Source organism: Petromyzon marinus, unplaced genomic scaffold (assembly GCF_048934315.1).
Source record: "Petromyzon marinus isolate PM22_M1 ecotype Great Lakes invasive population unplaced genomic scaffold, UKy_Petmar_22M1.pri1.0 PM_G_Scaffold_99, whole genome shotgun sequence".
Classification (NCBI taxonomy): Eukaryota; Metazoa; Chordata; class Hyperoartia; order Petromyzontiformes; family Petromyzontidae; genus Petromyzon; species Petromyzon marinus.
In genome coordinates, this window is record NW_027423056.1 from 116,962 (window position 1) to 126,611 (window position 9,650).

General features: G+C 43.7%; 1 long non-coding RNA gene across 1 annotated transcript; it reads left to right on the forward strand.

Moving 5' to 3' along the window:
* Positions 1–419: 419 nt before the first annotated feature.
* On the forward strand, positions 420–2,519 carry LOC142922482 (uncharacterized). Its single transcript, XR_012940072.1, has 4 exons — positions 420–474; positions 781–849; positions 1,843–1,943; positions 2,074–2,519. It is a non-coding gene; the product is annotated as an uncharacterized LOC142922482 (long non-coding RNA).
* The last annotated feature ends 7,131 nt before the right edge of the window (positions 2,520–9,650 follow it).

Consider the following 9,650-nt stretch of genomic DNA (forward strand, 5'->3'; position numbering starts at 1 on the left):
ACGTTGTTGTTGTAGCTGAGCCCACGCACCCAAGGGAGGGAGCAATGAAAATGAATCTAAATCAACTTAAACTCCAATCCCGCTCTGTGACGTCACCACTCAGCATTACTTCATCGGCGTGAAACGCCAGGGTGAGGTGTACCTCGCTAGTGACGTCATGTCACCATGGTATTCCACCGCGCTCTTGAGCGTGACGTCACCTCCGCTTGGGTCACTGCCGATTGAGTTCCAGTGCCAATCCTTATTTGGGCAAAGCTACGCCCAGTGACGGCAACTCATTAACATAATTTATTCGTTAAAGCCGGCGAGTTCATTGCCCACGACACATGGGACGAGTACATTAACATAATATATTTATTCTCTATTTAGTTACGGAGCCGCTCATTGTGGGAGGAGCGTGTATCGTTCCCCGGATGTGACGTCATGTCACCTGCTGCTGCGTGACGTCTGGAGGTAACAGCACTGAAATCCGAGGTGAGAAATTCTCATTGCGATTGTGGTTGTTGTTGTGGTGGTTGTGGTGGTGATTGTTGTTGTTTACCAAGGTAGAGCCTCTCTCTCGTAGGGATGTCAGTTGAGTAGCAGCGAGCATGGGAATCGATGTCCAGGTTGGAACTTTACAACGCGGGGCCTAGCCACGCGGGGCCTTGCCTCCTGCCCTCGCCTGATTGCATTCACTTTAATTATCTCGCTTAAGTTTAATTTGTCTTCACCCGGCTCGCCACTTTGTAACTTTGTTTTATTGTAAATATTCACGCAGTTTTTATTTTCTTTTGTTAGCAGGCCAAGCCCGCTTGGGCTGCTATACCGCTCTTGTTATCAGAAGCGACCTGCCCACAACAACACAAGGTGAGGCTTTGTCAACGTGTGTGAATGTTTTGACTTAAAACTTTGGTGACTGCAGGAATTAATATTCTTGGTTCTTTCGGTAAAGTCACGTAGATAGAAAATAAAATTAAAATAACAGATATATTTTTTTACAATGAAGCAAAAAACCCCACAACGTTTCTATGGCAACATTAATGTTGAAGATGCGAGGGCTTACAGGAATATTTATGACATTTGCCTTCTCATTGCATGCCATGACAGGCTGTTTGCACAGTCACACATAGTCACTGTAAGATGATTTTCTTGGTCGTGTTTTTGTTTTGTTGCTTGTTGTGGTTGCACCCGATTCAAGAGCCGAATGGCTCACGGGACTATAACCAAAATAAATCAAACTGAAAATCAAAAAACTGAAACCGCGTGATGAATTTGGGAAAGTTTTTCACTGCATCTCCAAATATATATGAAAGGCAAAGTTGTGATTGTGTGTGTTGTCTGTTCAAAATGTTTAGCGTACTTCCCGACATGCAACAAACTGGAAATTTGCCATGTGGGTACTTTCCAGACTGTACACCATACAAACATTATACAAATACACTTTTAGTTTATTTTTGGGGGGTAGAGGGGAGCTCAATAATGTATAGAGTTTTTTGCACGGCAAGTGAGCTGTGACGTCAAATCTGTCACGTGACCCTCGCATGTGGAAGCGTAACTCACTGTAGTGTAGCGGTTAGCGTTGTCTGTGTGTGTCTGTGTGTGTGTTTGTGTGTCTGTGTGTGTCTGTGTGTGTGTCTGTGTGTGTCTGTGTGTGTGTCTGTGTGTGTGTCTGTGTGTGTCTGTGTGTGTGTCTGTGTGTGTCTATGTGTGTCTTTGTGTCTGTGTGTGTGTGGAAGCGTAACGCATTGTAGTGTAGCGGTTAGCGCTACGCTGCGCTACGAACCCGGCGACCCGAGTTCGATTCCCGCTCACGGCCACCACCGGTGATAATTGTTTGAACCGGTCCTGGGCCTCCCCTAGGTCGACTCAGCCTCAAACGAGTAACTGCTGTGGTGTGAACATCGCCACTGGGGAGACAAAGGCGGCCGGACGTGGTGGATCCAAGTCCCGGGCGAAGCCAGGTAGTACAGCTAGTCGTGAATACATGAATGAATATAGACGTGTAAGTCACGTGTGACTGTATATATTCATTCCTCCATGGCTCGATACTGACGTGTAGATGGTGTGGATATTCTTATTTTCTGTCTGCAGCTGAGACTGGTCTAATGGAGCAAAGGCAGTCAGCACAGCAGCTCTGTACGACAAGTCAACAATGCGACCAGCGTGCATACAGCATGGATCAGCCTGGAAATTTGACACAGCACCAGAGAACTCGCACAGGAGAGAAACCCTTCAAGTGCACTGTGTGTGGGAAGACATTTTCAGGTTCATTTGCTCTTAAAACACACCAGAGAACACACACGGGAGAGAAACCCTTCAAGTGCAGTGTGTGTGGGAAGGCATTTTCAGATTCATCTCATCTTCAAAGACACCAGAGAACACACACGGGAGAGAAACCCTTTAAATGCACTGTGTGTGGGAAGACATTTTCAGATTCATCTACTCTTAAAACACCAGAGAACACACACGGGAGAGAAACCCTTCAGGTGCAGTGTGTGTGGGAAGACATTTTCAGATTCATCTACTCTTAAAACACACCAGAGAACACACACGGGAGAGAAACCCTTCAGGTGCAGTGTGTGTGGGAAGACATTTTCAGATTTATCTACTCTTAAAACACACCAGAGAACACACGGGAGAGAAACCCTTCAGGTGCAGTGTGTGTGGGAAGACATTTTCAGATTCATCTACTCTTAAAACACACCAGAGAACACACACGGGAGAGAAACCCTTCAGGTGCAGTGTGTGTGGGAAGACATTTTCAGATTCATCTACTCTTAAAACACACCAGAGAACACACACAGGAGACAAACCCTTCAAGTGCAGTGTGTGTGGAAAGGCATTTTCAGATTCATCTCATCTTCAAAGACACCAGAGAACACACACGGGAGAGAAACCCTTCAAGTGTACTGTGTGTGGAAAGGCATTTTCAGTTTCATCTACTCTTAAAAAACACCATAGAACACACACGGGAGAGAAACCCTTCAAGTGCACTGTGTGTGGGAAGGCATTTGCACAGTCATCTGCTCTTAAAATCACCAGAGAACACACACGGGAGAGAAACCCTTCAAGTGCAGTGTGTGTGGGAAGACATTTTCAGATTCATCTGCTCTTAAAACACACCAGAGAACACACACAGGAGAGAAACCTTTCAAGTGCACTGTATGTGGGAAGGCATTTGTACAGTCATTTACTCTTAAAATACACCAGAGAACACACACGGGAGAGAAACCCTTCAGGTGCAGTGTGTGTGGGAAGACATTTTCAGATTCATCTACTCTTAAAAAACACCAGAGAACACACACGGGAGAGAAACCCTTCAGGTGCAGTGCGTGTGGGAAGGCATTTTCACAGTCATCAAATCTTCAAGTACACCAGAGAACACAAAAGCATCAGAAGATCCACAAGGAGCGGAGTCAGAGTCTGAAATCAGCTTGTGAAAGTCAAAGTGCCGCAATGAGCCCATCCCTCATGAAACACGAACCGGAAGAAAATCCCAGCTTGGACACTTTTAAAGGTATCGAGGTGAAATGTGAAGAGGTGATGGTGAAATGTGAAGAAGTGATGGTGAAGAGGGAAGAAGTGATGGTGAAGAGCGAAGAAGCGATAGTGAAGAGGGAAGAAGTGAAGGTGAAATGTGAAGATGAAGATTCAACTCCAAAATGGGACCTTCACATCGATGGAGGCAACGTAAAGCAGGAGGAGAATTCTGACTGTGAGGCAGAGCGAGGCAACTCCCAGCAGTTTGTGGAAGTGGAGGTGTGGGTGGACTTCCTCCGAGACAATACAAAGTCAATTGGAGACCCGGTAGATGTGTAAGCTTGAGATGATGTCGCTCCAATAGATGCACCTTTGTCATAGGCCTTTAATGACAAGAACGTGAAGTTGAACACTCAGCTCCTAGGTTCAACCTGCAGAGTAAGGGTGGCCAGTGTTTGTGGACCTTTGGGTTGGGTAGATCTCTAACCAGGAGCGAGAGACAAGCCCCCAAGCATTCACTATGTTATGATAATTGCTTTTACATGGTGCTTGCTTTATCGCCTCGGCAACTCGGAGTTTTGTGTCGTACCACGTCTGAAACACTCGAAGAGCATCCCCAAGTAGCAGCTGCCCCTGTGTGGCACAAGGTGGTGGCCCTGCACCAGCCTGCATGTGGACAAGAGCCTGTCAGTAGGGGGTGATGATTGATGCGTCATCTCAGTTATGTAGTTTGTAGGCAATCTTGATTCGAAGCTTTCGTGACTGCAGGATTCCACACTCTTGAGTTCTTTCGGTAAAGTCACCACGTGGGTAGAAACATAACAGGTCACGGCGTTTAGATCACAACACAAGCAATCGTCATCAGGTGGGACAACCACAGCAAGAGAAACTGCTGAAGTAGTAGGCGTCTACTCCAGCAGTTTCTTCTTCTTGCTGCTGTGCTTGTCCCACCTGATGACGATTGCTTGTGTTGCCATCGAAGTGCCGTGATCTATTATTTGTAGCGTAATGTTTAGAATTTGATACATTTTGACCCAGACGCCAGCATGCAACGGCCTACTCGTTTTGAATGACGCAACAATAGTACGTTGTACATACACTGTTAAGCAGACGGTGTGTATTTGTAAAATAACTTCTTGTTAATACGATGTAACGTGATGCAGTCAATTTCGCTGCAGTAATTCAATGTTAATATGCCCGTCAATAAGTTAGAATGAATACTTGTCTTATTGTGCGCATACATGTAATATTTTGTCTGAGGGTCACACATTGATTAAGTGATGTTAGGACAAAGTGTGTGTGTTTTGGAAGTAACCTGTACAGAGAACTCAGGTGAGACCCGTTGTTCTTGTGATACAGGTCAAAGGGTATTTTTGTGTTTCCCGAAGCGTCTGCCTCTGGAGCAACTCATCATCTTTGAAATAGTGAGCACGCTCGGATCATTCATCAGTTACAAGGCATACCACTTAAAAGTTACACGTATAGGAGGAGGTACATTCTCTACAACACGAATTGTAGTTTTGTCTTACGTGTTGACGTAGATTTTGTCTAACTGGGACTAGAAATGCTCCTTGCTGATTCACGTCTGGATGTTCGTACCTATCGGTTGAAGCAAACCCCACTGCTCTTGTTGAGACGCTGTGCACCAATAAGGGTCCAATACATTGACGGCCTTCAGGCCAGGAAAGTCACTACATTTGCACACGAAGGACGCATTCACGCAAGTACCCCATGCTCCGTTTTGAAGTTTTAAAATGAAACATCTTTGAATTGTGTTGTGTTTTGATTTACATTATTTCTTCATTAAAAGTTCATTTTACATCTGGAAGACTTCGTTGAGAAGGACATTTTGTGTGAATTTTCTCTCGTCGTTAAGTAGACGGCCTTGCCGGGGGTTCAGTTCGATGCGGACTTTCACCTGGTAGGGGATCGCGGGATCGAGATGAGGCGACACGGAGCTGCTGGCCGTCTGCAGATCGATTCCAACGTAATCGAGCGTCTGTCCCTGCGCGTCCGTCGTTCGCATGCAGGGGGTGCGTGTAGGTTTACAGCGCCCCCTGCATGAAAACGACAAAGTGCAGCGTTCATCACGGATAAGGTTGTGCGCTTATTTTTTAAATGTTATTCTTTTATAAGGTGATGTTGATATCGAAAACTGGCACATAACTGGCATGCCATAAATAGGAAATTAACACTGCTTATTCGAATCAATGTATTCATATATGTTGATAAACTGTTTTCAAGCAGATTTTGTCTCAAACGGCGACTACAGGGACCACGTGATTGTTTAAAAATGTCTTTGATTATAACTATAATTGCCTATAATTCGTCATGTGTAGCTTATTTAGACTATAATTTATTCACTACCCAAACTGTATTGACTTGAAAACATAGAGCTGATATTTATTCTTGTTCTTTCGGTAAAGTCACGTAGAAGGGAAACAATAAAATAACAAAAATATAAAACAATTACATTCTCACGACATTTCGACTGCAACACAAGCAATCATCATCAGGTGTCACACAGGCACACACACAGAGACTCAGGCACACACAGAGATACAGGCACACAGTGTACACACACAGTGTACACACAGTGTACACACACACAGTGTACACACAGTGTATACACACAGTGTACACACACAGTGTATACACAGTGTGTATACACAGTGTACACACACACAGTGTATACACAGTGTACACACAGAAACAGTGTGTACACACAGAAACAGTGTGTACACACAGAAATGTCCATGTTGTAGTTGCTGAGCTCACGCACGCAAGGGGTCTCTGTTCAAGAGATGGAGCAATGTAAAATGAATCTAAATCAACTTAAACTCCAACTCCGCTCTGTGACGTCACCACTCAGCATTACTTCATCGGTGTGAAACGCCAGGGGGAGGTGTGCCTCGCTAGTGACGTCATGTCACCAATGTATTCCCACCCTCGGCCACCGCACCCTTGAGCGTGACGTCATCTCTGCTTGGTCACTGCCGATATCTGTTCCGGTACAATCCTTATTTGGGCAAAGCTACGCCCAGTGACTGGCGGGTCATTAACATAATGAGTTCGTGAAAGCCGTCGCGAGTTGATTGCGACGGGTTCAGCACCCAAGCCCTCATCCCTCGACATATGGCCCGGGCTCGTTAACATAATTTATTCATATTCTTAGTTTTTTCGGTAAAGTCACATTGAAGAGAAACAACAAAATAACAAAATATATATAAAACAATAAAAAAATTCTCACGACGTTTCGACCATAACTCAAACGGTCATCATCAGGTGTGTCGGTTTGCATAAATGTATTTTGAAAACGGCATATTTATTTATTTATATATATATAAAAATAACGTTTGCGTCACGCGCAACGATTGGCAGTTTGCCCAGGACTAGTCCATCTATTTTTTGAAAAGAGGAGGGGGGAGACGAAATTTGTTTTTATGTATGCTGTCTGAAAGCCACTGTAAGCGTGAACAATCAATCAAGAACTGAAATGATTTATCAAATCTTTCCAATGATTGCTAAGATAGAATCCATCTTCTCGGTTGAAATTGTCTCTGTGCTTGTATATGTGGATAGCCTCATGAACGAATCTCTCATGGAAGCCAGATGGCTTACAGAGAACCTCCGTCTTGAAAAAGTCAATGGCATGTGAGCCTACTGAATTAGAACAATGATCTGCTACGGCCGAGGTGTTGGTCCTACCGTGTTTAAGGTCTGCTTTATGTTCACGAATGCGGTCCGAGATATGGCGTTTGGTTTCTCCAATGTAACTACTACCACAGAGGCAACTTAGTTTGTAGACACCAGGGTATTGTATGTCCGGAATCACATCTTTTACAGACGGAACCAGATCACGGATTTTATGTAATGTGTTGAAACGGACCTGGATCTTGTGTTTATTCAAGATTTTGGAGATCTTTTTTGTGATCCCAGCAATGTAGGGTAAAGTGATGGTTTTGAAAGGCTCCTCAAGAGGGTTCTTCTTCATGGTTTGAGTGATAGCTTTGCGGATTGTATAGTCGGAGTAACCATTAGCCCTAAGAGCTTGGTGTACGTGCTTGAGTTCACTGCTTATGTGTTCCTGGTCGGATATGCATTGGGCTCTATGATACAGAGTCTTGATGAGAGAATTCTTCTGTGATGGATGGTGGTGGGAATCCGGTTTCAGATAAGCATCCGTATGGGTAGCTTTCCTGTAGACAGAGTGGCTCATTGAACCATCAGGTCTCTTTTTAATTAGGACATCCAAAAAAGGTATCTTGCCATCTATTTCGACTTCCATGGTAAATCTGATGGCTGGGTGTATGGAATTGATGTGGTCGAAGAATTGGTCTAGAGCAGGCCGGCCATGTGGCCAGATGACAAAAGTGTCATCCACGTACCTCTTCCATAAGGTTGGGCGCAGAGTGGCAGTCTGGATGGCGTCAGTCTCAAATTTCTCCATGAAAATGTTAGCTATAACTGGAGAAAGGGGGGAGCCCATTGGGGTGCCCTCAGTTTGTTTGTAGAAAGTTCCATTCCAAGTGAAGTATGTATTGGTTAAACAGTGTCTCACCAGGGGGGGTACCTCAGTGTTTAGTCCTTGATGAACCAAGTCTTCAATGATTGCAATGGTGTCAGGTACAGGAACCTTGGTGAATAAGGAAACTACATCAAAACTGACAAGCAGGTCGTCTGGGGACAGGGAAATACCCTTGATTGTTGATACCAGGTGAGTAGAATTTTGTACCGCAGAGGTGGTCTTTCCAGTGAAAGGACGCAGGATTTCAGACAAAAAACGAGCTAGTTTGTAGGTGGGGGAGCTGATAGTAGAGACTATGGGACGAAGAGGTGTATCAACTTTATGTATTTTTGGTAAGCCGTATAATCTTGGTGGCCTGGCAGCAGAAGGTTTCAACGAAAACTGTTTAGATTGATCAATTAATGCGGTTGAATCAGAAATTATTTTGTTGGTTTGTGTGACGAGGCTGTTGGTGGGATCTCTTTTTATTTTTGTATAACTACCATCGTCGAGTAATTCTTTAATTTTGTTGTTGTATTCTATTTTATCCATGATGACAGTAGCATTGCCTTTGTCAGCTGAGAGAACTACAATATCATTCCTCTTTTTTAATTTATATAATTCAAAACGCTCATCTTTGCTGAGGTTGCTAGCTGGCATCTTAGCGTTTTTGAGGGTTGCAGCGATTTCAGATCTTGCTACGTCTGCAGCGATGTGACCCAGGCCCCTGAGAGCAACGTCTACTTGGGCAATTATATCATTAACTGGTATGTGTTTAGGTGTGACTGCAAAGTTTAGACCTTTAGCTAAAACGGATTTCAGACCATCGGAAATAGAACTGTTACTGCGATTAATTACGACTTTATTAACGTCTAACTTTTTGGTGTGTGGGTCCGGTCTTTTGTTGAAGAGGAGGTTAAATTTGGAAATCAGGTTTTCCTTACATTTGGTCGACATAGTAGCAGCTGAAGAGGCAGTCATATTGTCTACATGTTCCCAATCCGATGTGGACATTATTGCCGTCAATGATAAGTGTGATTTGTAGAGTGTCTTGTCTAACTGATCTAGTTCTGTGCGTATAAGTCTGATTTTTTCTGAGATAAGAGCTAAGCTAGTTTTGAAAAGAATTCGATTCGCATTAGAAGAAGTTACAGTAGCAGAGGTGAGTGTAAATGCGATTGGTATTACCCCAGAGTCGCGGCATCTCTTCAGGAAGGTGAGAGACTCGATCAGCTGAGCTTTCTTATCCCGGAGTTTGTTGAAGGATCTTAAAGTTATGTGAAAACCCTCCCCGTAGAGGCGATTAAATTTTGATTTAAAGCTTTCGTGACTGCAGTAATTCATATTCTTAGTTTTTTCGGTAAAGTCACGTTGAAGAGAAACAACAAAATAACAAAATATATATAAAACAATAAAAAAATTCTCACGACGTTTCGACCATAACTCAAACGGTCATCATCAGGTGTGTCGGTTTGCATAAATGTATTTTGAAAACGGCATATTTATTTATTTATATATATATATATATATATGAAAAAATAACGTTTGCGTCACGTGCAACGATTGGCAGTTTGCCCAGGACTAGTCCATCTATTTTTTTTGAAAAGAGGAGGGGGGAGACGAAATTTGTTTTTATGTATGCTGTCTGAAAGCCACTGCAAGCGTGAACAATCAATCAAGA